The following is a 14,874-nucleotide window of genomic DNA, read 5'->3' on the forward strand; positions in this document are numbered from 1 at the left end:
AAGTGCATTCTTCTATATTTTTTAAATTTTCTATATATATATATTTAGTTTAAATTAGATGTACTATATTATTATCTATAAAATAAATATAATTTATTATATTAAAAAAATAAAAAATATACTTCTATAAAAAAGAATATATGTTTATACAATAATAAGAAAAGTTTAAAAAGAAAAAAAAAGAAAGAATAAGACAAATCTTGTTTAAATAAAGAAAAAAAATTCTTGTTGACAGAGTTCAAAGACAAAAAAAAAAAAGAGCCTAGAACTCATTCAATTACTAACCCCAATATTACAATTGCCTGAGTAAAATTTATGTGTTGCTTGTTTCTCATAACATTTGCAGTGGCCGCTAAGAGTATTTTCCATTTTTCTTTGCGAGGCTTGAGGTCTTTGTTGCTTTAATCTTTTCTTGGATGTTTAAAATTTTATAAATGCTTGTTATTGAAATTTACTCTCTTTAATTCTTGTTTTGATTTGTCTTATGCTATATTGTATATTGTGTTATACTGTTCTCCTTTCCCATTTTTTTTATTTTTGCTTTCCCTCTCAATCATTGTTCTGCCATTTTCATTATCTGCGTCTGCTCTAGCGTCCACCGCCATTTTTTTTCTTTTTTTTGGTTTGCTGTCTTATTTTTTTTCCATCACTATTTTCTACTCTTTTTCAATTCTTCTTTTAAGAACCGTTCAAGTTCTGATTCAATTTGATTTTATTTCCAGATGATTTTCTGATTTTTTGACAGTTCTTAAAAAAAACGGTATTATTTACAGATTAAACTATATTAGATACTGATTCTCGATTGAATTAAACAATTCGATCCGATTTTCAGAATCTTGATCAGAACTCTTTTTAATTTTTCACGTTATTATTACCACTAAAAATAATTTATTATATACTAATGATTTGATAAGTACTTATGTATTTAATTAGTTTTTTATTTCTATCAAATTATATTATTTTTTGAAAGATAAAAAAAATAAAATAATCAATTGGATAAAGTCTATGTTATTGGTAAATAATGTACGTTAACATAGACAAAAAATACATATAATTTATATATTTGTTCATACTTGACCTAATAGTAAAGCCAAATGTAAGGTGAACAGACCCAATCTATAAACAAAAGGGTCTCAAAAAACAGATCCATTGATTTATTTGCCAACCTGATTTGCATAGCCAAAGAAATCTCAACTGCATTAAAGTGTATCTTAATAACTTGGCCTCTATTTTAAATATGGAATCTCAACAATTCCTAATAAAAGAGAAAGTAACCACCCAATATTATAGGAGGATAAGTTACAGAAAGATAATAAGGCCATCTTTTCTATTATATATATAAGTACCCTATCATACACAAGGTAAAACTGAATCCTAATATATTAAAACCTGTCTAAAATCTTTGTTAACTTGAGCATCAGAGTGTCTTGCAGGTACCACCCCATCTTCACTCAAAGTCCTTGGATGATTTTACCTTGTTGGGGAAGACATTGAAATTCTCATTAAAAGGTGTGTAAACCTCATGTTCAGGCCCAAACCTCATCAATTTCAGGTAACCCTCAGAAGATTGGCGGCGTTGCTGAGGACCTGTTGTTCGACACCCAACCATAGTGGACGATCACCCAAAAGATAGATACATGGCGCATCCAATTCTAAACCTCAAGAAGAGAAAAACCTAATGACGATTGAGCAATTGTTATCCCTCCACACTCACAAAGAGGTGTGGGGACTGACAAAGAAAGGAACAGAAATGACCTAGAAGGATGAAGAATATGATATGAAATTCATATACTTAAACGGTCAAGAGATATAGACGTAACATGATTAATGGGGTTACTCTATGGATATTAAGGTTGGATAGAACAGCCTGAGATTGAGTTGGAGCAACAACACGTATTCAAGTGGGCCCTACGAAGAAATGCGCAGACGTAGGGAGTTAGTGAAAAAACTTGAAAGATTAGAGTCTGATCTTAAGGGTAGGAGACCTTGAATTGATCGAGAAACCATACCCTTGGAAAGTGAAGACCCATTCTCAGAGAAAATCATGCGAGCAAAAATCCCTAGGAATTTTAAGAGCTCACGCATGGGCCTTTATGTGGCATGACCAAACCCCGACATCACCTAAGTAATTTCAAAAGTCGAATATATTTGGCCAACGCCTTAGATGCAACTCGGTGCAAAGTGTTCCCGACTATAATAACTAACGCAACGATGAAGTAGTTCGATAGTCTTCCTCCGAGGTCAGTCACTTGTTTCAATGACCTAGCCAAAAGCTTCCTCAACTGATTCTGCATTCAAAAAGGCAAAGCCAAGCATGCTCCAGGCATTTTGGGTGTCAAACAAGAGGTTGGATAATCCATCAGTATCTACATAAAAAGGTTCAACAAAGTATATTTGGAGATTCAAAACTTGCCCATTGAAGTACCTATCGTGGGGCTTGTTAATGGTCTCAAAGAAGGCCTCTTCTCACAGTCTATATAAAAAAGGCACTCAACTTCTCTGTACAAAGTTCAAGAACGGGAAAAAAAGTATATTAACATGGAAGAAACATCTTAATTGAGAAAGTCTAGAGCTTGACAAAACAGTTAATACCAACCCCGAGATAAAGAAAAAGAGCCCAAGAAGAAAAAAGCACACAATTCAAAAAGATCTCGAAAGTACTATTCTTACACTTTGTTGTGAGTTTTTCTGATCAAAATCTACAGAGAGATATGCCACACTGAAAAGATACCACCTCCAAGGCCAATTCGAAATAAGAATGCGGATAATCATACTAAATATTGTGAGTACCACAAAATTTATGGCCATTCAACTAATGACTACTACAACTTGAAGAACATGATTTAAAAAATTAGCTAGAGAAAGGCGATTGAATAAATACTTGGCTGGGAGGACAAACGGAACAGGTAAAAGGAAAAAAGATAGTGAAGACAGGAAATGGCGAGAAAGAACATCAAGAACACCTGAAAGGTACATTCACATGATTGCTGGTGGCTTTGCAAGAGGAAGAATAACTAAGTCATCCCACAAAAGATACTTGAAGGAGGTCTACCAAGTCGGAGAGGATGAGGAGATACTTGACCTGCCTATAATAACCTCTAAAGAAGATGCTAAGAGTATTGTGTCCGGATATGAAGATCTAGTGGTTATAACCATGATCTTAGCCAATGCTAATCTTCACAGGACCTTAGTAGATTAAGGGAGTTCAGCTAACACCCTATTTAAATCAGCCTTTGATAAACCAGGCTTGGAGAAAAAAAGTTTGAAAGCGTACCCAGACTGTCTATTTGGTTTATGAGATTCACCTGTCTGACCTCTGAGGTACATCACATCGTATAATACTTTTAGTAAAGAGTTAAAAGCACGAACTATAAACATCGACTACATTGTGGTAGACATGGCGTTAGCATATAACGCATTGATAGGTCAGACAACTCTAAATTGACTTACTGCTGTAGTATCAATTTCTTATCTCTGTGTGAAATTTTTGTCTCTAGAAGGAATAACTACTATAAAAGGAGATCAGAAATCTGCCAGAAGATGCTACAATAAAAGCTTAAATCTATGGGACTTCTCTAAAGGGAAAAAAGTTAATTCAATAGAGCTTGATGGTGTATGAGTTCGAGAAGATTTGAGTCCTCAGCCTGAGAAAAAAATGGAAGAAGGATAGATAGGCATCGAAGTCAGAAAACCACTAATGTGGGAGCCAATTTAGACCAGAAATTGAATGAATATATCATCAAGCTCTTACAAAAAAAACTTTGACCCCTTCGCATGGAAATCTTCTAACATGCCAAGCATCCATCCCGACCTCATATGCCACAAGCTAGTTATGTACCCAGGGTCCCGCTTGTACAAAAGTGACAACGAAAGCTCAGTCCAGAAAGATCACAGGTTGTCAAAGAGAAAATACATGCGCTTTTGGAGGTTGGATTCATAAAGGAAGTGAAATGCCCTCTATGACTAGCAAATATTGTCCTAGTAAAAAAGCAAAATGGAAAGTGAAAGATGTGTGTAGATTATACCGACCTCAACAAAGCTTGTCCTAAAGATCCTTATCCTCTCTCCAATATTGACGCCTTGGTAGATTCAACATCAAGGTACAAGTTTCTCTCTTTCATGGATACTTACTCAGGATATAACCAAATCTCAATGTACATGCCCGATCAAGAGAATATGTCTTTCATCACTCCTAGGGCCAACTATTGCTATGTGATTATGCCCTTTAGATTGAAAAATACAAAGACAACATACTAGCGATTGATGAACAAAGTGTTCTCACCTCACATGAGAAAGCTAATGGAAGTCTACGTTGATGATATGCTTGTCAAAACCAAAATTGAAGTTAGTCTACTGACCGACTTGTCTAAAGTACTCAACATTATAAGAAAATATGAGATGAGGTTAAATCCTACTAAGTGCACTTTTGAGTAGAAACAAAAGAGTTTCTTGGGTTCATGCTTACCCAAAGGGGCATTGAGGCTAATCCGGACAAATACAAAGTGATCTTGGAGATGAAGAGCCCAACTTGTTTGAAAGAAGTCCAACAATTGAATGACAGACTAATTGCTTTATCCAGATTCTTAGCTGGCTTAACTTTGAAGTTGCTACCACTATTTGCAATCCATAGAAAAGGGCATAATTTCGAATGGACCCAAGAATGTGTACAAGCTTTTCAAGAGTTTAAGAAATTCTTTAAGTCAACTCCCAATATTGACCCGACCTGATGGTAGAGAAGATCTGATGTTATATCTAGCTGTCACTGATGATTGAATTTTTGACAGTTTAGAATGTTACAAATAAAATCTCGTTGCAAGTATAGTTTCTAAACCAACACTAATCCTTTCATACAAAAATTTGTTTGTCACAAGTAACAAACCCCTAAAATCTATAAACTGAAGTATTCAAACCTCGGGTCATTCTCCCTAGGAATTACAATGAAGTGCTCTTGTTATTGGTTGAGGTATGTTTTGGGGTTTTTGAGATTTTAGATGAGAAATATAAATGGCAAAGAGAATAAACTAACAACTAACAAAGCTCTTGGATAGATATGAGAACTAGAAGTCCTATCCTAGTTATCCTCCTCAATTGTGACCACAAATTGTTCATTGCTACCACTTAGTTAACCTATAACTATAGAGGAAAGTCAAGTGGATAAATTAACTTGATTCTACAAGTCCTAGCCAACTCCCAAGGGAAAGACTAGCTTTAGTGGTATTCAAATCAATTAGCAACTTCTAATTATCAATCAACAAAGGAATTAGATAACTCAAGCATCACTAATTGCTCTACCTAGGCCAAGAGGAATAAAATCTATACTAGAATCCAACCAAGCATTTCATCAAACACTTGGAAGGCAATAAAAGGAAAGCATAGTAAAATTGCAAGGAAAGTAAATCTACACTACTCAATTGCAAGGAATTAAACAACAACAAATCAAAGAAACACAATTATTATGAATTACCTCAAATTAAATTGAAAGAAAAGAGAAGGAACAAGAGTAGATCTATAACAAAATATAGAAGCAACATAAAGGAAATTACAACAAAAGAATATAGGAAGATGAATGTAATAACAAGAATGGAGAATCAAAAGTAGAAGAAAGCATGAATCTAAATCTAGATCTAAGAACTAAACCTAATCCTAATCCTGATTCTAGAGAGAAGTGAGAGTTTCTCTCTCTAAAACTAACTCTAAACTAATCCTAATGTGTGTGAATGATGGAATCCCCCTTTGCTCTTCAATCCTTGGAGTTTTAAATAGCATTTTTGGCGCCAAAGTTGGTTGGGATTGGGCCCCACAACCCTTCTAAATTTGCTGGCCATGTTTTCATTAAAAAATCATATAGCACCGACGCGTACGCGCACAGCACGCGTACGCGTCCATGGGGTAATTCGCAAGGTACGCGTAATCGCCTGGTGCGCGCACACGTCCATGGGCGAGTTCAATTCTTTGGCTTTTCATGATCTTCTCCACTTTGTATGCTTTTCTTTCACTCCTTTGATCCTTCCCTAGCCTTTTCAACCTGAAATCACTTTACAAATACATCAAGGCATCTAGTGGAATCAAAGGTGAATTAAATTTAACTAATTTAAGGTCTAGAAAGCATGTTTTCACACTTAAGCACAAATTGGGAGACAATCATGAAATCATGCTATTTCAATGAATAAATATGGGTAAAAAAGGTCATAAAATACTTTAAATGAAGTATAAGATAAACCCTACAAATGGAGTTTATCAACCTTCCCACACTTAAACCAAGCATGTCCTCATGCTTAAACCAAGAATGAAGTAAGGGTATGGCATTTATTCAATGGAAACTAACTAAATGCAATCTACCTATATGCAACTATCTATATGAATGCAATTGCTCGGTCGAAATAAATCAATTCCTCAAGAATACATATATAAGCACAAGGGCCAAAGGTATTAACAACCATGCTAAACCACAATTGAATTGAGCTATTAAATATTTTTACAAACTTGCATGAAAGGAGATGATCATAGGTGGAAACATGTAATTGAGCATCAAACCTTCACCGGATGTATTTTCACTCCATTCGCTCAAGTGTTTAGGGTTGATTCTCTCAATTCTCTCCTAATCATGCTTTCTAAGATTTGTTTTTCTTCTAACAATCGACATATATTTCATGCATGCATACAAGTATCATGAGGTATTTTCATTGGTTGTAATGGGGCTAGGGTCAAAGTAGGATGCATATATGGTTAAGTGAGCTTGGAATTTGAATCTTTGATAAGCTTAAACTTTTCACCTAACCTATGATATCCTATACAATTTCAAAGCTAACATAACCACCCATTCTTCTCACTTTTTCACATACTCATGTATCCCTTTTCATTTCACAACACTTATGCATTGGTCTTTATTGGACTTTACTTTGGGGCATTTTGTCCCCTTTTTATTTCTTTCTTTTTCTTCTTTTTTCTTTCTTTTCCATATTATTTTTCTTTTTCTTTTCTTTTCTTTTCTTTTTCTCAATTTTTTTTCTTTCTATATACAAGAACCTCAATGCATAAGGTTTTACATTTGATCAATACATGAGTATGTACCCAATTTTCCATAATTTCAATAAAAATACAAAACTACCTTTTTATTCCCCCAATGTTCCAAGATTTCACACTTGAATGATACTCACACTCTAGCCTAAGCTAATCAAAGATCCAAATAAGGACATTTATTATTTTCTGCTTCAAGGCTTGTAATGTGCTAAATTAAGAACAAATGGATTAATCGTAGGCTCAAATTGGCTAACAATGGATGATAAGAGGTAAGGCAATTTGGGTAAGTGAGCTAAATGAAATGATGGCCTCAATCATATAAATGCATGAATACACAAAGTAATGGACAAAGAATTAAACAAATCAAATATTACAATCATAGAAAGAGAATAATGCACACAAGAAGGAAAACAAGTGGTTATAAGATGTAACCACACCATTTGGCTCAAAACTCACTTGCTTGTGTTCTTAGCTCAAAAACATGATCCACAATATATATAATTCAAGCAAGTTCTATGAAAAAGTTTTCTACTCAATTCAATTGAGGTGCCCTATAGATGATTTTCTCGAAAAATTTCATTGTTTTGACTAAGCTTATTGTGTATATATATGCAAAATTAAGAAAATACAACTAAAAATCCTAAAAGACCAAAAAAATGAAATGCAAAAGTGTTAAAGTGTTGGAGTTAGAAATTTGTCACCCAAAATCGTCGATTGGTCGGACGGCCTCCCCACACTTAAAAGTTTGCACCATCCTTGGTGCACTCAAAGATGAGCAAGGGGGTACGGTGAATCTCCGGATTGCTACCTTCAGCTGGTAGGTCAACCTGGTTGCTGCGTGTTCTTAGTCTTGCTTCCGTTATTGCTTGTGGTGCATCTATCATGAAAAACAAAAATATAACACCATAAGATGAGAAGATATAAAAGCAAGGAAGCATACATTGTTGGAATGAGGTAAATCACTAGAATTGGGTGAGCGAAGTAGTGTGACATCAATGACAAAGAGGTGTGTGAATTCTAAATTGCACGATTTAGAACACACATTAGCATAAAAAGCTTTTTCACAAAAGAAGCATGCATTTCACTTATCCTAGTGTGCTTGAGATGCCTTAAGTAAACTTGTAAGGTAAAACAATCATTAAAGAAGCATGAGAGCATTCAAGCTATAAGCATATGGATGCATATGAACAAGAAGCACAATGCATTGAAGTAATTGCACAACATCATCCATCAAGAGATTGCCTAGGCAAAGAAAAGGATTCAAATCACATGGTGGCCAAATCATGCAATTCAAAAAGATTAAACATGCTTGAAGGCATTTCTCATCACTTAGTATTCTTAAAAGGTAAGCATGAAAAACTCAAAACTAAGTAGCAAAGTATAACCTCAACAATAGAGTCCAGCAAAGTTTATAAACATAATGATGTTAAGATAACATCCTTTTTTTTAATATTCAGCATCAATTAATGGTAAACAAGAATAACAATCCAACACTTACAATGAAAAAGAGAAAATGAAATGAAAACTAACTAAGACTAACTAATCAACTAACTAATTAACTAATTAGTTAACTAAAATAAATGGTTATCAATGGTGTTTGGAAGTGTTGGATGAGGGGTACAAGAAGGGAAGAAGAAGGGAGGGGGAAAGAAATGGAAAGAGGAGAAGAAAAGAAATGTAGTGAAGGAAGGACATCCGCGCGTACACGCGCATGCCGCGCGCGCGGATGGTAGTGGAATGGGCGCGACGCGTACACGTAAGGCACGCGTACGCGTGCCTGGTGAACCAGAGATAAGGCGCGCACGCGTCCATTGTGCTTACGCACGGGTTGATGTTTGTGCCTCAGGCACAAAGTTTGCACAGTGCATGCGCAACTCTCGGGTCATTGGCTGGGGGGGAACTTCTGCATGCACGCGGGGGCGTCATGTACGTGTGCGCGTGGAATGGCCGAAAAGCTTGGGCACGCGTACGCACACCGTACGCGTACGCGTGGATGGTACTCTGTTTTTCAAAAAATTTTCTATGTTTTTGCACCAATTCAAGCATTCCAAACCTCCAAACAGCTACCAAAACACTATAAAACCTTATTTAACATACTAAACTACCAAATAAACTTAGCAAACTAAACTAAATATGAAATTAACCTAATTACTAATATGTACAAAAGAGAAAAATGAAAAGAATTTACTATGGTGGGTGCCTCCCACCTAGCACTTTTGTTTATTGTCCTTAAGTTGGACTTATGGGGAGCTCCTCATCAAGTTGGCTTGTGCTTGTACTCATCTTGGAACTCCCACCAATACTTGGTTCTCCATTGTGCCTCATTCTTCAAAATTAATAACTCCAAGCTTTGATGGAATTCTTCACAAACCATGGGCTCCCAAAGTTGATCCTCATGTGTTTCCGGATCCCATATTTTGTTTTCACACCTATCTCCAAGTTGATTATCATTAGTCCATGTGGGTGATGAGCAAAGTGAATTCTCAAAGAAATGACTAAACATCATCCTAGACCCAAGCAATCTAGTTCTACACCAACTCTTGCTATTGAGCTTTGAACATGTAATCACGGTGAACCTAGAATGGCATTTCCAACCACTAACCATCTCCTTTTTACTCTTAAAGCCACAAATATGTCTAAGTTGACCATCCATTTCAATCAAACCATATTCAAGGGGAATAATAAAGCTTGAGTATAAGGAATTTACCCACTTGAATGAAAGAATGGATGGTGATGACTTGGGGAGAGGTATCTCCAATGTGCTAGCAAGCTCTACTCCCTTGCTTTCTTCCTTGTCAATTTCCACCTCTTCATAAACTTCTTCATTCTCAATCCTTTGTTCATCAACTTCATCTAACTCTTCTCCATCACTCAAGTCATAAATGGGAGGTTGAGAGAAATCTACCTCCACATCACTTTCAAATTCATTGGGAGAATGTTCTTCAAATTCAAAGGATTCTTCACCAAGAAAATTGGATGCATGATCTTCATCACCAAGGGAACTCAATTCTTGCTTCACTCCTTCCAAGTCTTCATTCAAAAATTATTTTAGAGGTTGTGCACTCTCCTCCTCAACATCAATTTCAATCTTCTTGGAGGGATTTCGTTCAAATCTAAGTTCCCAAGGGGTTCCGCATCTCCTAAATCTTCAGCCACTTCTTCCTCTTCTTCGATGATCATAGGCTCCTCCAATTGCTCTAATACAAAATAACATTCCTCATTCTCCACTGGAATTTCCAATCTCTCCTTCATGCTATGCTTTTCAATTGATTCTCCACATGTGACCATGGGAGTTCTTTGGTTGTTCAAGCATTGAGAGGCTAATCGGTTTACCACCTCGTCCAAGGCAGTCATGAATTGTTGCACATCCCTTGTCATCTCCTCTTGTCCTTACACAAGAACATCAAGGATGTCATCCATTGGAGGTTGGGGTGGATGGAAGGGTTCATAATAAGAGGGTGGTTCATCATAATTAGGGTGTGGTGGTTCAACATTCTCCACTTTTTTCACTTGTTGCACAACATGCTCCATGGTTGCTTGAATGTGATCCAATGCTTCCTTGAGACGATCCCTTGACTCTTGTTCCGCTTGGATATCATGATTAGGATCATATGGCTCTTGGATCAATAGACATGAATATTCTTCCATGTGAGGTTGTGGTGAAAGGTAGAATTCATCTTGTGGTTGAAAATTTTTGGTTATTGAAGGTGGTTCTTGGAAGTATTGAGGTTGGAATGGTGGCGGTTCTATGTGTGGCTCATATGGCTCAAAAGGTGGTTGGTACGGTGGATAAGGATTAGGGTCATATGGAGGTATTTGGTGAAAAGAGGTTTGTGAGTATGGTTGAGGGCTATGTTGAGGATATAGCTCATAGGCATACGGTGGTGGTTCTTGAAAGTCACAAGGGGATTCACCATAGTCATTGGATTGATATGCATAATAGAATGGCTCTTGCTCATAGTGCATTGGTGGAGGTTGTTGCCATGAAGATTGATCATATGCATATGGCTCCTCCCACCTTTGAGTGTCCAATCCTTGATACACATTCTCATTGAAGTTCTCATCACCTACAACATAGTTGTAATCACACTCATAGCCAAAATGAGAATTCATAACGGAAAGAGAAAACAAAAATCAAAAGATAATAGAAAACAAGAGAAATAAAATTCTACAACTAGCAAATAAAGCAAAAAGTAAGATATTCACACTATTCACATATATACAATAACCAATAACATAACACCATTGCAATTCCCCAGCAACGGCGCCATTTTGATGATTGAATTTTTGACAGTTTAGAATTTCACAAATGAAATCTCGTTGCAAGTATAGTTTCTAAACTAACACTAATCCTTTCATACCAAAATTTGTTTGTCACAAGTAACAAACCCCTAAAATCTATAAATCGAAGTATTCAAACCTCGGATCATTCTCCCTAGGAATTACAATGAAGTGCTTTTGTTATTGGTTGAGGTATGTTTTGGGGTTTTTGAGATTTTAGATGAGAAATATAAATGGCAAAGAGAATAAACTAACAACTAACAAAGCTCTTGGCAAGATATGAGAACTAGAAGTCATATCCTAGTTATCCTCCTCAATTGTGACCACAAATTGTTCATTGCTACCACTTAGTTAACCTCTAACCATGGAGGAAAGTCAAGTGGATGAATTAACTTGATTCCATAAGTCCTAGCCAATTCCCAAGGGAAAGACTAGCTTTAGTGGTATCCAAATCAATTAGCAACTTCTAATTATCAATCAACAAAGGAATTAGATAACTCAAGCATCACTAATTGCTCTACCTAGGCCAAGAGGAATAAAATCTATACTAGAATCCAACCAAGCATTTCATCAAACACTTGGAAGGCAATATAAGGAAAGCATAGTAAAATTGCAAGGAAAGTAAATCTACACTACTCAATTGCAAGGAATTAAACAACAACAAATCAAAGAAACATAATTATTATGAATTACCTCAAATTGAATTGAAAGAACAGAGAAGGAACAAGAGTAGATCTACAACAAAATATAAAAGCAACATAAAAGAAATTACAACAAAAGAATATAGGAAGATGAATATAACAACAAGAATGGAGAATCAAAAGTAGAAGAAAGCATGAATCTAAATCTAGATCTAAGAACTAAACCTAATCCTAATCCTAATTATAGAGAGAAGTGAGAGCTTCTCTCTCTAAAACTAACTCTAAACTAATCCTAATGTGTGTGAATGATGGAATCCCCCTTTGCTCTTCAATCCTTGGCTTTAAATAGGATTTTTGGCGCCAAAGTTGGTTGGGATTGGGCCCCACAACCCTTCTGAATTCGCTTGCCATGTTTTCATTAAAAATCATATACATGCACCGACGCGTACGCGTACGCGTCCATTGAGTAATTCACAAGGTGCGTGTAAGCGCCTCGTGCGCGCGCGCGTCCATGGGCGAGTTCAATTCTTTGGCTTTTCATGATCTTCTCCACTTTGTATGCTTTTTTTTCACTCCTTTGATCCTTCCCTAGTCTTTTCAACCTGAAATCACTTTACAAAGATATCAAGGCATCTAGTAGAATCAAAGGTGAATTAAATTTTACTAATTTAAGGTCTAGAAAGCATGTTTTCACACTTAAGCACAAATTGGGAGACAATCATGAAATCATGCTATTTTATTGAATAAATGTGGGTAAAAGGTCATAAAATACCTTAAATAAAGCATAAGATAAACCCTACAAATGGGGTTTATCAGTCACTGACAAAGCCATAGCCTCCACCCTCATCCAAAAAGATGAAGACGGATAGCGACCTTTTTATTTTACAATAAAGGCATTGCAAGGAGCCAATCTGAACTACCAGAAGATTGAAAAAATTGTCTATACCTTTGTTTTGGCTTTCAAGATATTGTGACCCTACTTTCAAGCTCATACCATCAAGGTTCAAACTAATCAACCCATGAAGCATATCTTATAAAAGACATACATTATAAGATGAATGCTATAATAGGTTATTGAGCTATTCAAGTTTGACTTGAGATATGAAACTCAGACTGTCATCAAGTCACAATACCTAGCCGAGTTCTTGGTGGAGTCCACGGAAGAGCCAAAAAGAAGCTCCACGACGTGGAACTTATATGTAGATTGTTCATCATACAAGGAAGGCAGTGGAGTGGGATTTATTCTTGAAAATCAAGAAGGAACTTGGCTAGATCTCTCCCTCAAGTTCGACTTCTCGACCTCTAACAACCAAGCTGAATACGAAGCAGTGTTTGCTGGCCTGCGAATGGCTACAGAGGTCGGAGCCTTGAAAGTAATAGTCTTCAGCGACTCTCAAGTTATAACTTCATAAGTAAATGTTGAGTATCAAGTCAAAGATCTCAACATGAAGAGGTACATAGAGAAGACGCTAGCCCAGTTAATCGAGTTCCAAGAAGTTGAGGTTTGTCATATAATGCGGGAGTTAAATAGTCGAGTTAATGCACTTTCCAAGTTGGTCAGTATAAAGCCATGTGGTAATAATAAAAGCCTGATTCAAGAAATGCTACAATCACCATCAGTGGCAAAAAAAGTTGACAGGACAGACATACTAACATTCTCTAACATAAATTTGGGTTGGATGATTCCTATCATAGAATACCTCAAGTTTGACATCCTTTATCATGAAGAAAGATAAGCAAAGAAATTGGTAAGAGAAGCCCAAAACTATACAATAGTTTACAATGTCCTCTATAGAAGAGGGATATCTACCACTTTGCTGAAATATGTTCTAACCTCAAAGATGGAAGAAGTCTTAGATAAAATCTACAGTGGCATCTGTGGAAATCATCTTGGAGCAATATCATTGGCAAAGAAACTACTACGAGTTGGCTTCTATTGGCCGACTTTGCAAAAGAATGCGGTCAACTTCGTCAAAAAATGTCCGCCCTACTAGCTGGATACAAACTTTCACATGGCAGTTCTAGAGGAGCTCACCAGTATCACCTCATCATGGCCCTTTACAAAATAAGGGGGATTAGACTTGCTTGGACCGTTTCTCCAAGCGTCCGAACAAGTAAAATGCCTTATAACATCGATTACTTTACCAAGTGAATTGAAGTAGAACCTTTGACAACATTCACAACTCAGAGAAGTTAGAAGTTCCTCTACAAAAATATTTTTACAAGATTTGGAGTGCCATTCTCAATCACCACCGACAATAGGACCAATTCACTCATTCAACATTTCGAAAAACTTAGTTGTAAGGTTGAAAATCAAGCATCAGTTTACATCGGTAGAGCATCTCCATGCCAACGGACAAGCAGAAACTACAAACAAAGTCTTACTGTCCAGACTCAAAAGGAGATTACAAGAAGTAAAAAGGGCAAGGGCTAAAGAACTTTCACAAGTACTATGGGCATACGAACCACTTCACAGTCAATAATTGGAGAATCTCCCTTTCGACTTGCCTATGAAGTAGAGGCTATAATTCTCATTGAAATAAATGAAGAGAGTCCAAGAATGAGATTCGACAATTATGTTAGCAATGTTCAAGTACAAAAAAAAAAAGAACTTGATCTCCTCCCAAAAATCCGAGAACAAGCTCGGATATGAGAGGAAACGTTGAAGCAAATAATGACTATAAGGCACAACACAAAAGTCATAGGAAGGAACTTCACCACGAACGACCTCATCCTGATTAGGAATGACATAGGATGCAGAGGTCGAGCGAAGAAAAGCTAATAACGAACTAGAAGAAATCTTACAAGATTATTGAAATCTTAGAAAAAGGTTAATACAAAGTTTCGACTTAAAGGGTGACGAATTACCCAAGTCTTAGCACATTTTTAATATGAAGAATATTATAGTTAGAAAGCGAATTTTTTGTCCTGG

The sequence above is a fragment of the Arachis stenosperma genome, chromosome 10 (assembly GCF_014773155.1).
Source record: "Arachis stenosperma cultivar V10309 chromosome 10, arast.V10309.gnm1.PFL2, whole genome shotgun sequence".
Taxonomy (NCBI): Eukaryota; Viridiplantae; Streptophyta; class Magnoliopsida; order Fabales; family Fabaceae; genus Arachis; species Arachis stenosperma.